Genomic DNA, 25,087 nt, shown 5'->3' on the forward strand with positions numbered 1-25,087 from the left:
GTTCCTAAATCACATTTATTTACCTATCATCCTCAAGAGGCCATAAATATATAATTCAGAAAGAAGATAGTAGATTTTTCATGAGGTACTTTGCTGTAATTCCTGGCATGCCACAATACACTTTTAAATATACTGATAAATCTTAAACTTGGATGTAGGGCTTAGCTCTGTGCTAATGTATACTTTGCTATTATGTAGGTAGATAAAAATCTACTTTTAGAATACTACTTTCAAATAAAATATAAAAATTATTGTCTTGTTTTCAATTATTTTTTATTCAGTGAGAAGAGGGGAGACAGAAACAGACTCCTGTGTGCGTCCCAACTGGGATCCACCCAGCAAGCCCACTGAGGAGCAATGCTCTGCCTATCTGGGGCGTTGCTCCATTGCTCAGCAACTGAGCTCTTCTTAGCACCTGAGGCAGAAGCCATGGAGCCATCCTGAGCACCAGGAGCCAACTCACTCCAATCGAGCCAGGGCTCTAGGTGGGGAAGAGAGAGAGAAGTGAGAAGGGGAAGGGTGGAGAAGCAGATGGGCACCTCTCCTGTGTGCCCTGACCAGGAATCAAAACCAGGACATCCACATGCCAGGCTGATGCTCTACTGCTGAGGCAACTGGCCAGGACCAAAAAGCTCTATATTTTTTAAAAAATAAATGAGTACTCATTAATAGCCCTCTTAAGAAGCTTCATGCAAACACTTTAAATTAGACGACCAATACCTACAGCACAGGGGGCTTCTGACCAGCAAAGCCCATGTTCTAACAGAGCAGAATGCCTTCCAATTTTCTCTATATAGAGAGGGACTTAATTTGTTTTTTGTCTTGTTTTTAAGTTGAATGCTGTGAAAACAACTTTTGACATCCTGGAAGTTACAAAATCACTGACTTTTTCTCTTCATAGTACGGGGAAAGCCTCTTGGCCACCTGAGAATAAGTTTGTCAATGTCTCATCTATACATGTTTCATCATTACTATTGAAGGGTATATAGCCTTCTTCTCATTTGGTAAGGGAGCAGTCGGAATGTCTGCAGTTCAATTTAAAGCAACATACAACCTTTCCAGCAGGACTTCAATAAACAGAGTCTTGTGGGATGCAGGGATTAGAGACAGGCTTGTCTGGTTTCAGCTAGAGAATATGACGGGATTTTTATTTAGCATTTTACAACAGTCGAGGTTGTTCTGTCTCTATCAGCAGCAGCCAGAACATGCTTGCTCCTTCGGAATGAAGGATGACAAATCTCTCTGTGCAAGGCCGTGACAGACCTATGATGTGTGTTTTGATACATGCACAAAACCATTTACCCATGTTCAAAATGATGTTTCCAGGAGCAACTCATTTAAAAGTTCCTGTCATAGCACAAGGACATCGATATGTAATAAAGAGAGAACTCAGTTTCTACTAGTTTAAAGCATGTGTGTATATACCCTAGTGAAAAAGAGAAAATTAGAGTCTATTTCAAACCTCTTCTTTTAGAAATTGCATACTGCTTACAGTAGGATTTGAAAAATTATTCTATAATTAGAAATATGCAACTATGATACACCAAAAATATATAATATCAAATACATGTTCATTGCAAAAAGTAAAAATAAAAAGGAGAGAGAGGTAAGCAAATATGAAGAAAAATGTAACATTCATCATTTCCCACATAGTAATGATCACTTTTTACATTTTAGAATACAAATTTTCAGAACTTCTTTTTGCATCTGTATATATTTAATAAGCTCACATGTTGCATATAATCCTGCATAAAATTTGTCCAAGGGATTGAAATAATACTAGACATATTGTTTTGAACCCCCCCCCTTTTGCATGTATCAATTTATTTTGTGGCATTTTCTTATATTGATATTAACAAATTCCCATTCAATTTGTTATTTTTTTTCAGTTGCATGAGATTGCATATAGCAGGGTTGTTAATGACCCTAAGAAATGGACTGTCTGTCACTGATTCTGGAAGATTGCCTGGATACAGCCCAGTTCCCTATTAGCATTTGTGTGGCGCTGGTGTGGTGCCCTCTGTCAGGCAGGTGTTGACTTACCCTCTCTCCTGCCTGTGGTCCAGCTGAAAGCCAGCCCCTAGACATGACAGAGTCGTTGAGCAAATTGTATCAGGCACTTCACAGACTGCACACAAATATGAGCAGAAATCCTCCCCTTCACTGGAGTGGTGATACTCTTATAGCATTCACTTACTGGGAGAAAAAATATACTGAATAAGAAAATTTTACATAAATATCTCTGAAACACTTGAAAAGAAAAAGACTACTGCATATTAACTCCTGTCATTTGGAAAATTGTATCAGAAACCTGAACAGTGTAACCTAAATATGGAAACTTAGCTAAATCATTTTCATGCAAATATGAACTATTCCTGTCTTTTCCACTGTAAAATATTACAGTATTCTGGTGGATATTAATATTCTACCTTATAACATTTTCTCATTGAAAGCAGAATGACTCATTGTAAGCATCTTTTCACAAAAGTGCAGATATATCCCACAGAATTAAAAAATTTCAGCACTAAACAGTACCTTAGAAATCATCTACTAGATGATAGACTATTAAATCCCAAATTAAAGATCTGGGTAAACATTTGCCAAATGTGGGCATGCAAGTGACATTCACATTTGGCATCGCTGTCTGCATTCTGTACCAGTGATGAATTGTGGTATAAAAAGAGGGAAGAGATCCAAACCAAACTGTAGTTAAGGCTTGACATGTCTTGGAGGGGCACATATGCCTGTCCGTGTGTAAAAGCAGAATCCCATTAGATGATGCAAGTCGAATGATTAGAAGGCAGGACAGCCCTTATATATGCCCCGACAGTGCCAACTTGAAACTGTTCAGTAAAAGAGACTCTGGAAAGACTCTAGCGTGCACTCCAAGAATAAGTCATCTTCGCACTCAGAGAGACTCCACTTTCAGACAACCTTGAAATGTGGTTTTTAGTAAGGAAGGGCAAGAAAAATAATATGCTTCTATGGAATGTCCTTTTCTAAGAGTAAAAATGCAAAGAAATATACAGTTCATGAATATGTGTCTATTGTGAGATGGTAGGTTACAAGGTTCATAATGATTACTTTTGTTTTCTTCCGGGCACTCAGGTTATACGTATTAGACTCCAAGTCAGTGTTAGCTGGATTGGATTGAAAAATGTTTCCCCCTCTTCCCTGTTGTGGTTAGATACAGGAAGGAGAAAAATGAATCTCAACTCAGTTACAATTAGTTCTTATCTGGAAGGAGCTTGAGCACTGTGGGCCTGTGCCCACATATTTCTAACAACAAAATGTATAACTTTAGACATCTGACAAATGGCAAAGCCAGTCTAGAATGTGTAGAAGGAAGCACCATCTATGAGGTTGCCAGTTGGTAAGACAAATCTATCTGAATCATTTGTCTCTATAATTCAACTTTATTATGTCATCCACGATGGGGTCACTTGTTCCCAGATGAATAGAATGCACTGGACTCTGTGGTTGCCTAATAAATGGCATCACCTGGAGATGTTTGCATTTACAAAGGCCAGACCCAGCATATGAGGCTGAAATCAGCATGCTGACCAGTTTACATTTGACACTTCACACTGCTTACCACTTCTCACAGGTGGTTAGCCATGAGGTCTGACAGCAGATTAAAAAAAAACAAGCCAATGGAAAGAACAGCTGCTGGAAGCAATAAGTAAGCCCAGAGGTGGACTCATGATTAGGGGTGATAGGTGAATCTTTGAGAAGGGCATTGCCCTTGACTGCCACAACCAAGGTTTGGAGTAAAAGTTTAAAACCACAGAGAATTATAAGCAAAGGAAAAGCATTGTTTCCACTGCTTTTCTGTTCTCTTCTTGATTGTCATACATTTTAATGGCATCCAGATGTTCCATTATTTTAGCTACCAACTTGGGAAATTGCATTATAGTTACTTTCAAAGTTGTCAGAACACTAAACTCAACCATGACAGTTTATAACCCGTTTTTTCTAAAGTGCTTAATTTTTTTTTCTTATAACCCCGATGGGCTGGCATTTAAATAAAGAAAGTTGGGATTCTGAAATTCAATTGCTTTTCTATATGCAAAGTTATTCTTTGGCTCATACACATGCATATTGGTTCTTCTATACCCATCTTGGGTCTACCATACTTTAACTTTTCCTCTATTTAGGTCTAGATTTGTTAAAAAAGGAAATTTGCTTCATGTTTTAACTACTTTAACTTTGAATATTAGCACTTTTTAATTTTAGACTAAGTTGTAAGTTCTTTTGACATTCAAATGTATGCAATTTTTTTCAGAAAATTAAAGGCTAGTTGAAAAAAAGTAATAGTAATCAATTTTGAAAGCACATTCCAGCCCAGTTGAATAAAACACATAATGGTATGTATGTATGTATGTATGTATGTATGTATGTATGTATGTATGCATGTACAAGTGATTTATTTAAGATTTCCCAGGAAACTCCATTCATAATTTCCACTTGCAAGGGGATGAAGTTCTTCACTTTAATGCCCATCTACAGCATTCTTATGGTAATTTTGAAATGGGGAAACTTGACCACATTCATAAATGGTAACTGTAGAAAATCGGCCACTTTTAAGTCAAACAATAGCATAGAGAGCCTTAAGGATACTTTTGAAAAGAGGAAACTATTTCTAAGTCTACTTATAGTGTCTATTCCTAAAGTCAATGAATGGGAGAATTCTTGTAAGACTATTGCTATTGCTTTTTTTGTACAGGCTGCTTATATTATCTGTCTGTACAGTACTTAGCACCCTGTTGAACTCAATAAATATGCAGTGGTGATAATATTATTGCTCAGAATTCATTTAGCACTTTCACATCTTTTGAGTGTCACAATGTTCTGCTTACAAGGTGCAGGGAATTTTAATTTAATACTTATTCTGAGACTTAAAGCTTGGAAGTGTAATGACCCATGTAAGATAATCCTTCACTCCAGCAGGACATTTTTGGAGCAAAGCCATGGGGTTCTCCAAGAATTCATTTAAAAACAGAGAAACTTTATTTCCTACATTGAAATTAAGGGGCTCAGTGTACTGTTTTTTTTTTTTTAATCTCTGTCCTCCAAACCACCCACATCATAATCCCCACCTAACACACCAAAAGGGAGGCCCTGGCTGAATTGCTCAGTTGGTTGCAGTGTCATCCCTATATGCCAAGGTTGCGAGTTCAATCCCCAGTTGGGGAGCATACAGAAATCAACCAGTGAGTGCATATTTAAGAGGAATAACGAATTGGTCCCCCCCTTTCCTCTTTGTCTAAAACCAATCAATACAAATAAAAGAGAGAGAGAGAGAAATAGAGAAAAGCTCAATCAACTCTGTCCATGGTAGAGGCTAAAATAGAAATCAGACAGAGCTGGAACAAGTTTTCTGGCTTTGTTTATTTTAAATCAGTAAAAACCAAATTTGTCCTTCAGCCTAATTCAGCTATCACTGGACTTTGGAATACCATATATGTCAGTTTGCATATATATTTCTTCCATGAAATTTAATTTTCTTTTTGGTTTAATGAAAACTATCTGGCCCTGGCTGGTGGTTCAGTGGATAGAGTGTCATCCCAATATATGGACGCCCCCAGTTCAATTCCCAGTCAAGGCCCACAGGAGACACCACCATCTGCTTCTCCTCCCTTCCCTCTTTGCCTCCCATAGCCAGTGGCTCAGTTGGTTCGAGCGTAGCCCCAGGCACTGAAGATAGTTCCACTGGAGCACATCTGCCTCAAACGCTGAGGATAGCTCTACCAATCATTGGTGCTAGATGGGGTTGCCAGGTAGATCCCAGCGGGGCACATGTGGGAGTCTGTCTATCTCCCCTCCTCTCACCTAAAAACAAAACAAAACAAACAATCTACAGAGTACTATCCTTGATACCTGACATATCACCTTGTATCCTAAATGCATTCTGGAACTATTTAGTTGAATGAATCATGAAGGGAAATTCCTAACTGTTCTAAAAACCATGGCCTTGATTATCTTATTGCTTTTATAAAAGGAGAAAATTGTTGGGGTTACCTGACAGAATCCCTAAATTTTGGGGAACTCATTTAGGATTTATAGGGCAGTGAGCCTACTTTTAAAAAATCTAGTATATCAATAAATGTAATAAAATCTTCTGGGAATATTTAAATTGATATTAAAACTATGTAAATTATTAGTTGGGAGAATATGCAAATATTCAGTATGAGATTTGGTTAACAGCCCATGGTTAATACAACAAATAACTATAGCTATGTGTTCACACACATACATACATACACATGTGTACTTCCAACACATAAAACATGGTGATTACACTCAGGGTTACCCTAAAACAGTTGGGGGTCACCAAAATAACATAAATGATGCAATAATTAACTGTAGGACAGTATGTAATAAATGATGAGTCCAATTGTGAGAAACTGGTGTCCAATTGTGAGAAACATCTTGTATATCCTATGAGAGTTAACAGTTAGACTTATTGGGTGGACTTCATGGAAGATGAGAGACTTGGCCTGGGCCTTGGATACGAAGAGGAGTCTTGCGAAGAAGAGAACGTGTATGATGTGAGTACGGAGGGGTGGACATGGCACCGTTGCGAGACTGTGACTAGAGTAGCCTAACTGCCAAGGGAAACAGGATCTGGAGATCGGGGCGGGGCGTCGCTGGAGATACTGAGGTAGTAGTTTTGACTGGAAACCTGAGGAAATACAGAGCAATGAAAGGTTTTAAAGCAGAATGGTGATATGATGGAAGTTATGTATACTACCAAGTGAAAGGGGACTGTAGAGTAGGAAAGGGACTAAAGAGCAAGCCAGCCAGTTAGTTAGAAGGAGGCAGATCCAGCTATACGGGGATTGCTACCCAGGCACACACAGGCGGGCGTATCAGTAAAATGAAAGAGACATGGGAAAATGGACACAACTTGGGGACTGGACGAAGGGAGGAACAAGGGCAGTTATTTCCCATGGCTGTCAGAAGCTAATATTTGGTAGCAGACCTATGAAGCCCATGCATGTGTGCTTGGCTTTATCTGTGATTCTTCCCTTTTAGATGAGGTGATGTGGTCATCATACCAGCTGCTGCCTCTTTAATTAGCCCTTCTCACTCACCATCAGAATATCATCTCAGGATTGGTTTGCTCTTGTCTTGTGCAATAAATAAATAAACAAATAAATAAATAAAGGACTTTATAGCATTTTCTGAAAAAAAATATAGAAAGGTAATTTTTCTTCTTTTCTGTTGTAAATTGACATGTATTTTAGTTCTACTTATTTCCATAAAGTTCTTGACTCTGCATTGTGCAATCATTCTGGCAATTGTAGTGTTTCCAACACAGGTGAGTTTGACTTAGAGTCTGTGTACTTTAATTTTCTTCTTCACTGAATGTGTACTTGCGATTTGACCATGAGGAACAGGTGTTTCACTGACTAGGGCCTCTTTGTCTGATGAATCCATCATCCTAACTGAATCACAGTTGTGTATAGATGGACTCTAGAGAGAGATCCGTTGCTGGAAAGGAGGGAGGTTTCCCTTTTATATCTGTAGTGATGGTGAAATGTTCGAAAGTAAAATAGAAACTCATGGAACATTTGCACAACTGGAAGAAACCTGTTGTTACAGCCAGGAAAGAGCCTGGGCTCAGGCTGACCAGGGTTTGAATCAAGAGTCTGCCATTTCTTTTCTGAAAGATCTAGAGCAAATTCATAATCTGATAGTTTTCAATATCCTCAGCTGTTAAGTGGGGATAATAATAGCACCTCATCGGGTGCTTATAAGTGCTGTGTAAAGGACACATGTAGTGAGACTAGCAGATTGCCTTGCAATCAGCAATATATCAACTATTGTCAATTTCCTTCTCCTTCAAGGTAAACATTGTGCATGTTTCATTGTCCCTAGTACCAAACAAAGTCTTAGCATAGTCAGTGAATATTTTGTTCAATGGATGCAAAATCCAAAGTGCATTTTAAGGACTAGAGAAAGTGACAAAATCCATAGTTAAATAGACCTGTTTGCCTTCCATTGGGGGAACCTATTCAGCACTTCAGCTAATACACATCCATGCTAACATGCAAGTGTGTACACTGTACTTGTACTTCCAGAGGTGAACCGTTTTATCCCATCTCATAGGCCTTTCAGGTGGCTCAGATGACTCACCGCCCTACAGATCAGGTGGCTAGTTATGTTATTAGAATGTGGAATTATCTGGAATGGCTTATTCACCCGCTTGACAACAGGCCTTTGCCTGATACTGCTGTGTTCAAAATTACTGAAAAGTATGAACGATAGATGATGTATAAACATAAATAGAAGATTCAGCTAGATACTCCAGATGGATTGTAAAAATGACCACAAAGTTTGCAGCTTCTCTCACCAAGAGGTAGAGCCTTGGCTTGGTGACTTGCTGTGACCAGTAGCATCCAGAAGAAGTAATGTGAATGCATGCAATTTCTGTGGCTAAGCCCCAAGAGACCTTGCTTCCCTCTTTACTGTGCTTCTACTGAGACTTTGCCTTGTTTCCACACCCCCAGAGGCAAGTTGGACCTTATATCCAAGTGTTGGTTTGAATGTCTAGACATGATACCACACATTCACTAAGAGGTTATGAAGGGTTTATTACTCAAATAATACAATTTCTGGAGAGAGCAGATTTAAACTCTCGATCTGGTCCAAGCCCGACTTGAAAAGTAGGGAGAGGAGACTGGCTTGGGGTTATAAGTACTTGTGGCTAGGGCTGAAGTCAGTTTTCCAGCTGGTGCTAACATGATTTGCACTTCTTTCCAGCATGAAAGGTGGGAGTACCTGAGCTTTCTTACCTGCTTGTGCAGATGTGTGGCAAAGGGAGAACAGAGTGTAGTGGGCGCTGGAAGCTGTCAACGGTCAGAAAAATGGAGTCGGACTCTATTACTCTTTATTGCAGCACTTAGCACCTGAAATTATCTTTTAAACAATTTTTAGTTATTTATTTTTTCTCTATCCTCTCCAGATTATATAAACTGAGTAATGGTTTCCAGTCTCCAACTTAGTACTTGACACACAGTAGGTGCTCAGTAAACTTTGTGTATGACTGAACTTCTACAAGTGAACATTAGTCTGTCTGAGCTTAGTCCTGATGCTTAGTGACCCATCAGAGAACAGGTGCACTGCAGATAATTCTAATGAGCTTAGGTTTGAGTAACTTGCTCTGCATCTCCTATAAGTTGATATCCCCAAAAGAATGGCTGGGAAATGTCAGCCTTTGATACTTCTCTATGCTTTGAGCCATATCTTTGTATCAAGTGACATTGCCAGAACACCATGTATCTAGATCAAGTCACTCTGCCTTCCCATGGAAATATTTTTCAGCATTATGTTCTTGAGTTTTATTGATGTTGTTATACTACACAGCCATGTCCACCTGTCTCTAAATATTTTTTAAAAGTGCTGCTCAGAACACTGTCCTCTAGGTTATTCACTGTTTCCTAAAAAAGAGACATGCAGCAGGCTCTCAGAGTTCAGAGCTGGAGCTACTGGGAATTTCCTCCTTTATTAGATGAAGAACTTAACCATCTATTATAGAGCAAACTGTTGTGCCAAACACTAGTTAGCTTCCCATATCCTAGATTTTCTCATATTATCCCTACCACGCTCCCAGCTCTTGACTTTTTCATATATATACATATAAAATTATATATATAATTTTAATGATATATGTGTACACATGCACTTTTCCTAGTAAGTCTCCTCAAACTTTTCATGGAAGTAAGTATGATATTAATAATTAATAAATGGATCTGACTCCTGAGACACTGTGAAAAGTCTGAGTAAGACAGCTTTCCATAGTTTTTCTTCTGTTTAAGAGAAACATGGCGCTTGGGAAAAGCTGAGAGGAATACTATGGGGTTACTCCATCAGAAGTAGAGTGTTATTCACCCTTATGTCTCCCTTATCACCTTTTAAGTTTTCAGTAAATATTTGTTGCATTAGTCTCCCTTGAGGATTTTTTTAAATTATCTATGAGCTTAATTAATGTTACTTATGACCAGAACTTGTAAAATATAAGTATATGGAATTTGAAACCCACTTTCCAGAGATATTTCAGGGTATATCATTTAAGTAGAATAAGAGGTTAACATAATGCCTAAATCCTAGGCTGTAAAAATTGTGGAATATTTACTGATTGATCTCCAGTAGCACTTTGATACCTCTGAAACTTATCTTCTATCTAAAGCCTAATACACTGAAAATCAAAGAAGCCACTGCTAATATAATTGCTTTAACCTATAATTGGAAATGCTTTAAAATGTAATCAAATTAACCTTTTTTTTTTTTATAAGAAATAGGTGGGTATACTACATAAGATGAGCAGTAGAGTTAGTTTCTATAAAATGGATCTTTTCTCCCACCATTTATTTGCCATACAACTGGAGATACAATTTCATTAAAAACATGTTTTGCCCAGGCTGGTTCTCTCAGTCGTAGAGCATCTGCTGGGCTTGTGGGTGTCCTGCGTTGATTCTCCGTCAGGGCACACAGGAGAAGTGACCATCTGTTTCTCCACCCTTTCCCCTCCCCCTCTCTAGGGCTCTCTCTCTCTTCCCCACCAAAGCCATGGCTTAATTGGTTCCAGTACACCCACCCATGCTGAGGATGGCTCCCTGGAGCCTGCACCATAAACCCTAAAATTAGCTGGGTTGCAAGCAAGCCCCAACACCTGATGGATCCAGGTCTGGGCGTGCATGCGGGAATCCATCTCGCTATTTCTCCTCCTCTCATTTGGAAAAGAATAAAAAATTAAAAAGAAAACATGTCTAGAGATACTGAACTGTGAAGCATCTGGTAAGGAAGGACTTTTAATCTGACCGTGTTGCGCACTGGGTGAGAAAGTGGTAAATGCATTTCCTAATACTTTTAGCAGTCTGCAACATATCTTAACTCCATTGATTTGTCCCATTGGCTTTATCACCATTTCTAGAGTCCATGTTCCAGCTTCTGGAACTTAACACTCCTCCATATTGTTAACAGTAATTTTAATTTTAAGTATCTTAATAGCCATCAAATTTTGCTTAAGTTTTTTTTTTTTTTTGCATTTAAAAAATGAATTATTATTAAACTATACCAGGACTTCAAAATCAAAATAGCTCCTTTAATGCAAATAGTATTTAAACTCAGCATTTGTTGTCCTCTTAGGATATCTGTGTGATAGTCCAGGACTGTGAATGCCATTTTTAGTAACAAGGCAACCTGTAATATGGGTTAATTGGACAAATGTGGGAAATATAGTATTACAAATTAAATGGGATAGTAAAGGTCTTATCAGCCATCATTAAAAGAAAAATATGGAAGCCCTGGCTGGTTGGCTCAGTGGTAGAGCATCGGCCTGGCATGCAGGAGTCCTGGGTTCGATTCCCAGCCAGGGCACACAGAAGAAGCGCCCATCTGCTTCTCCACCCCTCCCCCTCTCCTTCCTCTCTCTCTCTTCCTGTCCCACAGCCAAGGCTCCATTGGAGCAAAGTTGGCCTGGGTACTGAGGATGGCTCTGTGGCCTCTGCCTCAGGTGCTAGAATGGCTCTGGTTGCAATAGAGCGACACCCCAGATGGGCAGAACATCGCCCAGTGAGCATGCCAGGTGGATCTGGGCGCATGTGGGAGTGTGTCTGACTGCCTCCCCGTTTCCAACTTCAGAAAAATACACACACACAAAAAAAAAGAAAGAAAAAAAATATGGAGTAAAAAGCTGTGTCCCTGTTAGGGTGATGAAAATGTTTGAAAATTAGATTTTGGTTATTGTGCAACTCTAGCAATATACTAAAAAAACATTAAGACTTCTTTGGAAAGAAGGACGGAAGAAGAAAGCCGAGTGCTGAGGAGCAATCTCCAGAGAAGCCCCGCCTCGCAGTTAGAGAGGATGCTTAAGTGCCCTCTCCCGGCACCAGCACCCGTAGAGCCCCTCCAGGGCCCAGCTTTAGGAGATTATTTTCCAGGGAAGTGAGTGCCTCTAGGAGACAAGGTGGCAGAGCCTTGCACTTCCAGCAGTCCCATTCCGTGTTTCCAGAATTCCTCTTCGGGGACCCAAACTGTGTGTGCCCCTGTGTGAGTGTACTCTAAAAGTACGCCCCACGAGTCTCTGCCTCTGCTTCCTTTTCTGGCACTTCCTCCTTGCTTTGTGGACCCGAAGAGTCCTTGAGCCAAAATCATTCGGTGGGGACTTACAGCACTGGAGAAATGGGTTCCAGGAGGGTGCTGGAAGGAGAGAGAGGGAGACTATGGCAGCGGCAGCTGGAGGATGAAGAAGGAACAGGTGCTGCACTGTCAGATCTCTTTATGTTACACACTGTTCCACTCTTACCATCAAGAGTGCCATTCTTCTGCTTTCTCAGAATGTGAAGGATTATTTTCTCAATGATGGAACTCTGGTGTTTTAAGGAAGAGAAGATCCTCCAACATGTTCTCAGCCAGACAGTGAAGATGCAGTAGAAGAAATGCAGTGGTTAGACCACGAGGGCACAGTCACACTTAACAACGCTGAAACTTTCTGAGCTCCCCACAACAGTCCAAGAAGCTATCAATTCCCAGGGGAGCAGTGTATTTCCTTAGCTTAACTGAAGTACCCCAAAGGATGAGAACTGGATAGCAATGAGAAGGTCTCTGAAGTGTAAAACCCTCAGGGACATCTTTCTACTGTTCAAGAGTTCTGATTTCATCACTTGTGACTTCAGTCAGACATTGATCCATTGCACTGATGGTTCCCCAGATGTTTATGAGCTTGTTTTCTGAAAATGATATGAATTAATTACTGGGGGGTTTAGTTCTAATGTTTTATTAAGGAAAATACACTTATTGGTATTGCTCAAAGGGACTACACACAGTACTACAAGCATTTCTAAACAAAGGAAAGAGATTTTCAGATATATATAAGATTTCCTCAAGAAACATACAGTATAAATTCTTTGATGAAGACTTTGTATTGTATATATAGAGAGACAGTAGGGAGAATATGTGGCTAATAGATTTTAATCCATTTGGTGAAGTTACAGATTCACTGCTGTTTACTGGGAAGAATTGATATCTGAAAGAAAATTAAAAAGTGATTGCGGTGAAGTAGATGTTCTGGAGCAGGATTCTACAGCTTTCTGTTGCACAAACAGTGAAGTCCAGCCCAGTCTCTATCTGACTATGTAGACCTATCTACTGAGGAAGATGCTCACACACTCATCGATTTTCTTGAATCAGCAAGAGGATGACTGACTGGAGTGCTAGAGTTCAAGACGCAGTTAAGGAGGAAATCTCTGCTATTTCAGGAAGCTGTTTATGGTTCACAACTTCCTATTAACCCAGTTGGATGAGGGTGAGATGGACAATGTGGAGATCAATAGCTTTTTATATTCATATGTATTAACCTGGGGGAAAAAACAGAGGAACTTTGCTACTTGTAAAAATAATAAATAAATCTTAAAAAATATGGCATAAACATAAAAAAACCATGTAATGGCACACTTTAAACAGGTGAACTTTATGTTATATTAATTATAACTCAACAAAGCTGATTTTTTTAAAGCTCTGTCCTGGTGAAGGAATGAAATAATGGTATGATAGGCATATACTTCTAAAGGCATCAGTAATTCTAATAAACCTTCAGTTGAAACAAATAGTATATAATTGCAACATTAAAGGTATGAACATCAACTGTCCAAGGAATTTTTTGAAAGTTGGGTCTTGTCTGTGGCTATGGCTCCATCTTATGACATACAAATGTAGTATCCTTAATGTTCCTGTCAATGGCAGGTGTTTATTAAGTTCAGTTTTGGAAGGGACTGCTTCTGAAGAGCCAAAGTTATAAAACATAACTGTGTCAGTTATCTATTGCCATGTACCAATACTCTGTGGCTTAAAAAATCATTATTTTATTAAGTTCACAGCATTGTGACTTGCTAGGTTCTTTCTGGCCTGGCTTGGCTGATCTCTGCTGGAATTTTTAAAGAGATTGTAGTCAGCTGATGAGCAGGTTGGTGGGTCAATGATAGAACCACCCATATGTCTAGCAGTTGGCAGGCTGGGATCTAAGGTGCTTGGTTCTCCTCCACATGGCCTCTCATTTTCTAACTTGATCACATCGTGATCTTAGGATTTAAGGGTAGCAAAAGCAGAAACCAGGAAGCCTCTTGAGACTCAGAATTAGTACTTACACAATATCACTTTCACTGCATTTTATTGCTCAAAGCAAGTCACCAAATTCTTAGGTTGCTACATCAGAGTTCTACAGACTGTCTATAAAGTCCAAGATCAGGGTGGCAGCATGGTTGGGATCTAGCGAGCTCCCTCTTCTGGGTTGCAGTTGCCAATTTCTCGTTGTATCCTCAGAAAGAAAAAAGATCCAACTAGCTCTCTGGTCTCTATTTATAAGGCCACTTATCCCATTTACTAGGGTTCCGTCCCCATGACCTAATAACTTCCAAAGGCCCTACTCCCTAATATCATCATATTGAAGATTATATTTCAACATATGATTTGGGAGATGGGGGACACAATATTTCAGTCCAGAATATCAAGTCAGACCAGATTCAAAAAGTAGGGATATAGAATGCACTTCTTGCTACAGGGAGCTATGAGATTTTGTGCCCATTTTTGCAATCCACCACAATATACAATGTGAATCTATGATCCCATGCTCAGGCCAGCAACCCTGCATTCAAGCTGGTGAAACTGTGCTCAAGCCAGATGAGCCTGTACTCAAGCCAGTGACCTTAGGATTTTGAACCTGGGTCCTCAGCATCCCAGGCTGACACTCTATCCATTGCCTGGTAAGGCAGAAGTCTAACATCTTAAAGTTATCTTAAATGACTCTTTTCTCTATATAATCTGTTGCCTGAGAAACAGTTGAGATTTTTAAATAAAAGTACTAGGCAAGTTTCTTAGTAACATGTAAATTTAGGATTATAAAGAGATTTTATATTTTTCTTCAGAGCACAGATCTTTTATTTGTTATTCTGCTCAGGTTGATGCATTTATATATAGATCCCTTTCCACCATTTATGTCTGCTGAGTCGAGAGTGGAATAGTGGTAAAAGCTTTGCCAGGGTGCTCCACTAGAAAAACTTGTCAGCTCTCCATTATTGCTCTACAAGTATCTAGTTAATATATATTTTTTAATTTCTAAAAATGTATAATTTTTAAATTATTCACTTACCAAAATAACTCTATCTAGAGCTCTAATCATTTTACCAAATTTATTAAAAAACCAACTTTACAATCTATAGAACTTCACATTGGATAAAGTTGTTTTAACAGCTGTTAAAATTTCTTGGAAGTTTTAGTTCAGGTTTTTTGTTTTTCTCTTCTGTATCCAGCATCCTAAGTATATTTAATTTTTTGAAAACTAAGGGTCACAGTTGGCATAATTTTTATCAATATGTTTAATGTTCAGAAATGTGTATTTTATAGTCAACGACCACAATGGAGGATGACAGTAGTTTCCCATATGTTTATCATACATATGAATTTGCTGAAAAGATCCAGGGCAAACACATCAATAGGAAATTGTGGCTACTTGTTGTTATAAATACAAATCTTAGGCTGATACACCTTTTGACTCATTGGTAAAAGAATGATAAAATGCCTAAAATGTGAAATGACATTGAGAAGCCCAGAACAACATCTTCACGTATGATATAATAAAATCTAATGAGTTGCCAGAAGCCAAATTAAGACTAAGTCATTCTGATTAAAAATACCAGAATGGTTCAACTCTAAAATAATAGAAAGTGACATTCAAAAACAACTAAAGAAATCTAGAATGTCTAAAATCATTCCATCTCAAATGATAAGCTCATTTGTTATTACCTAGCAACTAAGATATATATAAATAGGACATGTCAAGCTGGTAGCAATGGGCAGCCAGATTCAACATGAAAAGTGAAAACTGTCCAATTCAGTAGAAAGGAAATAGGATGGAATTACCCAAAAGTTTAGGACACTATGAAATTAACCTTCTTATTAAATCCATTCAGTAGAAGTCTAACACTCTCAATCTTAACTCTCAGTAAAACAAATGTTCGCTAAAATGCTACCCTTAAGACAAAATGAAAAAATAGTTCTCTCACACATCCCTATAATCTTTAAAAACTATTAAAACCACCTAATGTAAATGAATTTTTACTAAATTTATAACAGTTACAAGAAAACAATGTTTTGGTAAATTTAACACATTGATTATTAAGCACATGTGCTTTGGCAAACCAGTCACTCTGTACATCGTTTGTTTCAGCATATTGATTTTTAGCAATTTATTGTTCTGATATCTGGTGCCCTCAGAGAAAGAACAAACTGGATAATCAAAGACTCATTTAAATATATATATATATTGAGTGCCTAAAGTCACTGGCTAGGAAATTGGGAATAAGTGGTGACTGAGACAAATATTGCCCCTAAATTTATGGGAGTTACAGTATATCAGGGAGCACAAACATTAAATAAAAATTAAACAAATAGTTATTTAGGTAGCATGGAAATAGTACTTTAAAAAAGAAAAAAGGCCAGGTGTAACACTGCTTTAAAAATGGGAATGATGTGAAATGAGAGAAGGACCTGGTAGCTGGAACTTTTTATGTTTCATTGCTTTGTAATTATAAAGTATGCAAAATAGAAAGAGCAGTTTCAGCCTGCCACAGCAGACTGGGAGGAGAGAGTTGAGTGCCATCCCCATATCAGGTGTTGCAGGGGCAGGTGCGTGCACACCAAGGGCCACATGGGCCCTGATGGAGGAGCAGGGGTTGACTTTCTTTCAAGTGTCTAGCATTCATCATGTTTACAGCCCCTTCCTGTTGCTCTTGCATGCACTAGAGATGCTTTTTGTCCTTAAAGCCACATTTTCACACATTTCTGTCCTCTGCCTCAGCTTTAGGCTCCTCACTTCTCTCTGCCTGCTGCTTGTTCTGTCACTGTTCAGCATTGCCCCCACTGAAGCTGGTCTCCCCAGCTCCATTTCCTTCTCTTCTCTTTATCTTTGTTCCTGCAGTTCCCTGTCACCTGCTGTACATCTCGAGGTCCATGGCCATTGAGAAAACATGCTGGCATCACTCTGCTTCTTTCTGCACAGGGGCATTGAGTGCCTCAATGTCCTTAGCTGTTGCCTTTGAGTGTATTGATGTGGCTACATTGTTCCAGAGCTTTAACACCTAGGGGTTGTTTGTAGAAATCGAAGTATTATCAGTTTAGGTTTGAGATCACCCATGTTTTATCTTAAGTAATACTAGAACACAAGTTATCTATATTATTAAGAGAGTGACTATTTAGAATTTGTCTAAAAAAAAAAAAAGGAAGATAAATGAAAGACCAGAGATGAAACTGCATGTATAATGTGATTAAGACATATCTGTCCATATGTAATTTGTAAATAGCTATGTCAAAAAAGCACTAGTCAAAATCATTAAGAGAGGAAATATTTTTTATTTTTCAATTACAGTTGGCATTCAATTTTATTTTATTATGGTGTACGGCATACTGGTTAGACATTTTTATTGAATATGGAAATGTGTATGAAAAAACAATGAGAGGTGAGGGGAGCCCCAAGGGGTTGGGTATCTAGTGGGTAGAGGCCAGGAATAGTGCTAAACATCTGCAAATGTACAGGATCCACCCCTACACTGAAGAATTATATGCCCCCAAGTGTCAGTACTGCTCATGGTAAGAAACCGGCACAGATCAACAGCACCCATCTTTCGTCTCCATCTCCCAAATGTTCCCAGCTCCTTCCCCACTGAAGAACACAGAGCTGCAGGCTTTTACAACATGTGCTTTTAAACCAGGAGGTCCAGCATCATTCAAGTAATCCGGGTTCACTCTTTTTTCTGCTTGGTAACCTTGCAAAGCAAATGGCTTTCACATCACCTCAAATCTAGGGTAATGATAGTGGCTAGCTCACTGGTGGCCTAAGGATTTCTGTGAGGCCTCAGACTCATTCTTTATTTTTTAATTTTTTTTTATTTATTTTAAAGAGGAGAGAGAGAGAAAGAGAGAGAGAGTGAGAGAGAAAGAAAGAAAGAAAGAAAGAAAGAAAGAAAGAAAGAAAGAAAGAAAGAAAGAAAGAAAGAAAGAAAAAGAAAGAAAGAAGAGGGGAGGAGCAGGAATCTTCAGCTCCCATATGTGCCTTGACCAGACAAGTGCAGGGTTTTGAAATGGCAACCTCAGTGTTCCAGGTCATCACTTTATCCACTGCACCACCACAGGTTAGGCCAGGCTCATTCTTTTAGATAAAAAAAAAATAGCATTTAGAATAGTACGAAGATACCCAATAGTACAGTTGCTTGCTCCTTTGTCTGTATCTTCCCTTTATATCTCTAGTAGAATAGGGCATTTTTTGTGTTTTTTTTGTTGTTTACTATTTAAGGATATTGTTTTTGTCTTAGTAAATTAAATTAGGGCAAAATGCTAGTACCTATCATAATGGCAGCACATAAAAATCACATAATAAATGTCTATTGAATGAATGGTTTTAATTGTATTGTTTACAGTTTCATATTAAAGTTACAGATCATAAATTCCAGTAGCATGTATTTCTTGTCACCTTACTCAACATCACTGTGCCTTCTGAATTCAGTGCTGCTCTTTCCATTGATTTTACTTTTGTCATCTGGGGTTCCATTTTTTATTCTATTGGTTAACTTGTTAATTTACTAATTATTCCTTCAGATAGATGTAGCATTTCCAGAAAGGTATAAGGGACCTGTCTCTTAGAAATTAGGAAGCAAGACTTGGGATAAGGCAATATATAATTTCATTATAATCAGATACTGGCTGAATGTTATAAGCATCTATTTATTGAAAGATCAAAATAGAACTTTTTCTTAGGCGAGGAGGGGAGATAGACAGGCTTCCGAATGCACCCTGACCAGGAGCCACCCAGCAACTCCAGTTGGGGATGATGCTCGAGTATGGAGCTATTTTTAGCACCTGAGGCTGACACACTCAGACCGACTGAGCTATCCTCAGCACTAGGGGCCATGCTCAAACCAATCGAGTCATTGGCTATGATAGTGGAAGAGGACGAGAAAGGGGAGAGAAGCAGATGGTTACTTCTTCTGTGCACCCCAAATGGGAATTGAACCCAGGATATTCACACACCAGGCTGGTTCTTTACTGCTGAGCTACTAGCCAGGGCCAGAAATAGAATTTTAATCATAGAGGAGAAGCTTGTGGAAGTGAAATGACTAAAACTATGCTTCTGAAAGTAAGATGGAATTTGAGCAGGTATTTTTTGTCCATCACTCACTCACTGATTCAGTAAGCATATTTTGAGTGTCTGTTAGAGAAATAAAGATGAATCAAGTATTGTTTCTTTGGTCAAATATTTCATGATTTGATAAGGAAAAATAGACAGCAAGCAAATCCATCCAAGAGATCACAGAGCACATTTACTTAACTTGAAGGGTGGAGAAGAGAAAGACCAGCTAATTTAATGTTAAGAATGACATGAAGTTACTCTCAGGAAGAAACTGGGCAGGGTGTTCCAGACATTGAAAACAATAGGTTGTTGAGGGGTAAGGGGTTGACTGGAACCTAAAGGAAGGTGAGACACAAAGGGACAGTGGGAACACAAGAGTAGTGAAGACTGGGGAGCAAAGCTGGATCCTAGCAGGCTTTGTTCTTTATTGCAATTGGGATACAACTGGGAACCACTGGAACAAATAGAGTTCTTTTTTTAAAAATTATTATTTTTTTATATTTTAATGAGAGGAGGGGAGGCAGAGAGACAGACTCCTACATGCACCCTGACCAGGATCCACCCAGCATCCCACTAGGGGGCAATGCTCTGCCCACCTGGGGCCATTGCTCCATTGCAACTGGAGCCATTTTTTAGCACCTGAGGTGAAGGCCATGGAGCCATCCTCAGCACTGAGGCCAACTCGCTTGAGCCAGTTGAGCCTGACTGCAGGAGGGAAGAGAGAGAGAGAGGGAGAGAAGGCGGGGGGGTGTGGAGAAGCAGATGGTTGCTTCTCCTTTGTGCCCTGACCCAGAATCAAACTCAGAATATCCACATGCCGGGCTGATGCTCTACCACTGAGCCAACCAGCCAGGGCAGATACAGAGTTCTTGGTAACCACTTAATAAATGAATAAAATAATTCTGTGTTCCAGAAATTTTAAAGTGAAGATTCAAGTAATTTTGGCATGTCCTGGAGTTACTAGCCTAAGGTTCGCGTCTGACAGTTTAGGAGTCCAATCTGAATAAGTAGGATGAGGCAAGACAGTGATGCAATTTGGTAATCTTGGTCTGTTATCTGCAAAGTGACAGTGTCTTAGCACCAGATGCAAAAGTCCTGGATGAGGAAAAGACCTGCACACCAGATAATGTGATTATTATTTAGTTATCAAACTATAGACTAATATAGGAGAGAGCAATCAAAACAGAAGTGAAGAGATGGATTCCGGATTTCTGTAAGGAAGAAGCATCAGTATGGAAAGGAGAGGGGAGAACCTGCAACTACCTACAAGCTTAGATGAGTGAGCTCATGGTGGTCCCTGGGTGCCGTAGGCAGATGTGGTTTGTGAGAGAGACAGTGAGTTGAGTTTGGTACATTTTGTTTCAGCTGTGGGGGGAGCCAGAAAAGTGGAACTTCCCGTTTGGATCTTGGATAGATCTGGTAAAAAGCATGTGCAAGAAATTGAAGCTGAAGGTACAGAGTTGGGGCTCATCAAAGCACAGATGATTGTTTTAGGAGTAAGCAAATGCTTCTTTATGTTCTTTATGTTCATTTTGAAAGAAGTTTTCCTGGTGTTAAATACTTGATTTAGTTTGACATTTGATGAATAGAGCAGTGCTTGGAAATATACTTTCTTTTCCGGAAAGCATCTGTTTAATATGTGCTACTCCCTCCTAAGGCAGCATGTTCTGTAGCTCCCGTGAGAGAAACTGACACCTTTTGAAGCAGTGTGAACACTTCTGGCCTCCAAAGCTCTCTAGGAGTGTCTGATATTATAATACATAGGCGGACGTCGCTAGTTTAATTATGGTGAGCGTTCATAATAACCGCACCTGTGTATGGGAGTCTACCATTTCTTCTGGTGGGGATAGTCTCTGGTGGAGAGAGAGAAGCAAGCTTAGGTTTAGTTTGGTGTCACTTATGTCAGTCAGCTGGACCCCAACATATCTGAGGGCCTCATGCAGTCGTCTCTTGCCATATCGTGGTTCACTGTTAGCGGTCTCACAGTATTGCGGATTTTTAAATTGTATAGATCTAATTTTTTATTACAGAGTTTTTGCTATATCGCAGGATTTTGCGGTATATCAGTATTTTTATCTATTTATTTTAATTATTTTTGTGGTAAAATAAGCAAAAGAAGTGTTTATAAGGGTGTGAGAAAGGTTAATAACAGGGTGGGAAAGGTTTATAAGAGTAAAAGGAGGGTTTATAAATCCTTAAGAGATATATATATAAATAATAAAATTAATATAAGGTCGCTACTTTGTGGATTTTCACCTATCATGGGGGGTTCTAGAACATAACCCCCACAATAGACAAGGGAACACTGTGTATAACAAGCACTGGGTTAAATACCAGGGATACAACAAGTTCTTATTGGGTCAGATCAAGCAAAGAATCACAATAAGAGTAGATAAGGGCTAACACAGAGGTCTGCACCAAAAACTATAAAATAAATGAGTGGAAGCAGAGGTTGACCTTGCCTAGGGAAGTAGGTAGAAAAACAAGTCATTTGAACTGAACCCTAAAGGCTAAGTAACATTTGCCTTAGCAGTTAAATGAGATGATGCCAGCTGGCACCAAATGTATATATTAAGCAGCTAGTCTGTGCCAGGCACCATTAGGGCACTGAGGATGTAGCAGACATAAGACAGTCACAGTGCCTGTCTTGTATTAAAGTGGGACTAGCTGAACAACAAACATGTTAAGAAGTACACCTGACCAGATGGTGGCACAGTGGATACAGCATCAGACTGGGATGCAGAAGACCAAGGTTCAAAACCCTGAGGTCACCAGCTTGAGCATGGGCTCACCCAACTTGAGCGTGGGGTCACTGACTTGAGCATGAGATCATAGACATGACCCTATGGTCGCTGGCTTGAGCCCAAGGTTGCTAGCTTGAGCAAGGGGCACTTGCTCTGCTGTAGTCTCCCAGTCAAGGCACATATGAGAAAGCAATCAATGAACAACTAAGGAGACTAAGGAGCCCCAATGAAGAATTGATACTTCTCATCTCTCTCCCTTCCTGTCTGTCTGTACCTAGCTGTCCCTCTCTTTGTCTCTGTCACACACACAAAAAAAGAGGTAGAATAATGTAGTCCCATAGTTAGGGGAGTCACTTCAGCAAATGGCCCCTACGAGGAATTCCTATTTGTCTAAGATTTAAGTGAAAAGAAGGGGGTGGGTGGGAGCTATGATTTACAAGCTGAAGCAACACCAAGTACAAAGGCCCCAAACAAATGAATTGGTGTGTTTTAGGGGCTGAAGGAAGGCCGTTGTGAGTGGCTGGAACCAAGTAATCAGTAAGAGCAGCAAGTGATGGAGTTGGGGAAGTAATTGGAGGACGGGCAGTTTATGTAGGCGCCTTAAAAACCATGGTTAAGAAAAACTCTCTATTAAAACAACTTTATTTTACTCCAGATGTCATGGGAAGACATTAAAGGATTTTGCACCGGGAAGTGGAGCTCTAGGGAAAGATCCCAGGCTGCAGATCTAAAGCTGGAAGTCATGGTCATATGGATAGTTTTTGAAGCCATCAGACAGAAATTGTCTGCTAGAATAGAGGACAGGGCTAAGAGGTTTGGGCTGTCCAACATCTTTCTAAGACTGGAAAGGTGGAGGTGGTGACGGCCGGAGGAGAGCCAAGTAGCAGTGGTGCCTTGGAAGCTCAGAGAAGTCAGTGGTTCAAAGTGGCTGTGGTTGGAGGTATCAGAAGTAGTGAGAAGCCAGGTAAGATGAAGACAGAAGGAACATTGGCTCTGGCTAGTCTAAGACACTGGTGATGTTGATAGGATCTGTTTTGATGGAACTGTGGCAGCAAAAGCTCAGTAAAGTGGGAGTGGGAAGTTAGGAAGTAGAGATACCATTAACACCAACTCTTTTGAAGGGTGTTGCTGTGAGGGAGAGTAAAGAAATGAGGCAATAACAGCAACTGGATTTGAGTTAAGGAAGGTTTTTGTTTCATTGTGCTTTTTTTAAGGTGACTATCAAGACATGTTTTTGTTCCTAAGTGAATGATCCAGTATTGAAGGAGTAGAACATGGTGATCTGGGAGAAAGAAGGAAAATTGCAGGAGCAAAGCCCTTGAGTAGGCTCGAGGGGATCCATGCTGAGTAGGAGGGAGGTGAATGAGGGCACAGTGGACAGTGAGCATGTGGGAAATCCAGTGGGTTCGAGATCTTGTAACTGTGCTGTTTGGGCAGGAATACTGGAGGAGACAGGGTAGAGGGTAGGGGGTGAGGATCACAGGGGGTTATGTTTGATATGGACATTTGGGGCTGTTGCAATTATTAGTGATGTCAAATCTAGGATATATCTGTTATAAGTAATATCTAGGCCACATTAAGTTTATGTCATAAACTTCTTTATCTAATTTAATTGACAATGTTATTAATAAAATATTTATTAGGCACATATGATTGTGGCATTGTATGCAGATTTCTGAAATCACAGTGATCATACAGCTTCTCTAGTTTAAGAGCAACACTTGGTATAAGAAAGTTCTGAGAGTATTACAAAGCTAGAATACTTGAGCTTGAAAAACAAGGCGATAACCCAAGGTAAACAACAATAAGATACATGATACACACCTACCAGTATGACTAAAATCCAAAACAAAAATAACAGGTGTTTGCTGGTGAGGATTTGGAACCACAGGAACTTCCATTTGTTGCTGGTGGGAATGCAAAAAGATACAGACACTTTGGAAGACAGTTTGAAAACTCTTACAAAATGAAACATGGGACTCAGCAATTATGCTTCTTAGCATTTACCAAAATGAGTTGAAACTTATGTCTACACAAAAACCTTCACACTGATGTTTATAGAAGCCTTAATCATAATTGCCAAAACTTTGAAGCAATCAATGTGTCCTTCAATAGGCAATAAACGAACTGTGGTACATCCAGAGAATAGAATATTACTCAATTATAAAAAGAAATAAACTATCAACCCCTCAAAAGTCATGACGAAATCTTGAAAGCACATTGCTTAATGAAAGAAGCCAATCTAGAAAGACTGTATACTGTATGATTTCAGCTATATGGCATTTTAGAAAAGGCAAAACTTTGGAGACAGTAAAAAGTTCAGTGGCTGCTAGGATTTTGCAGGGGAAGAGAGAGGGATAAATAGGTAGAGCATAGGGGACTTTTAAGACAGTAAAACTGGCCTGACCAGGCAGTGGCACAATGGATAGAGAATCAGCCTGGGACACTGAGGACCCAGGTTTGAAACCCCAAGGTCGCTGGCTTGAGCATGACCTCACCAGCTTGAGTGTGGGATCATAGACATGACCCCATGGTGGCTGGCTTGAAGCCCAAGGTCACTGACTTGAGCAAGTGGTTACCGGTTCAGCTGGAGCCCCCACCCCTCATCAGGGCGCACATAAGAGGCAATCAATGAACAACTAAAGTGCCGCAACTACAAGTTGATGCTTCTATCTCTCTGTCTGTCTGTCCCTGTCTGTCCCTCTGTCTCGCTCTCTTTCTCTCTCTCTTTCTCTCACTTAAAAACAAAAAGACAGTTAAACTGTATACAATACTGTAATGGTGGACACATGATTATTCATTTGTCAACCCATAGCCTGTACACCACAAAGAGTAAATGAGGCACTTTAAGTTAATAATAATATACCAATACCAGCTCATCAATTGTAGCCAATGCACCACACCGATGCAAGGTACAAGTAATAGGGAGAAACTGGGACGTTTATTATTTGTTTTTTTATAAAAGCAACACCCTTCTTTCCTTATAATATTAAAATTTTTCAAAAATAAAAATAAAATGTTTGTCAGGGAGATAAGGAAATTAAAGAATGAGGTGTGTTTATTTCAGCTGGAAGGAATAAGGCATGTGTCCAAAACACAGAGAAGGGAAGAGTGGGCATGGTTTGCAAGTCTGTTGGAAGATCGTGCTGAAATGTTAGTA

The 25,087-nt window shown here is 39.5% G+C and overlaps 1 protein-coding gene and 1 pseudogene across 1 annotated transcript in view; both read left to right on the forward strand.

Annotated features, from left to right (window-relative positions):
* FAT3 (FAT atypical cadherin 3) overlaps window positions 1-25,087 on the forward strand; it is a 700,951-nt gene that overhangs the window by 502,176 nt on the left and 173,688 nt on the right. The gene's annotated exons all lie outside the window — the stretch shown is intronic.
* On the forward strand, window positions 12,251-13,212 carry LOC136388919 (translation initiation factor eIF2 assembly protein-like; annotated as a pseudogene).

The sequence above is a fragment of the Saccopteryx leptura genome, chromosome 1, assembly GCF_036850995.1.
Source record: "Saccopteryx leptura isolate mSacLep1 chromosome 1, mSacLep1_pri_phased_curated, whole genome shotgun sequence".
In the NCBI taxonomy this organism is placed as follows: Eukaryota; Metazoa; Chordata; class Mammalia; order Chiroptera; family Emballonuridae; genus Saccopteryx; species Saccopteryx leptura.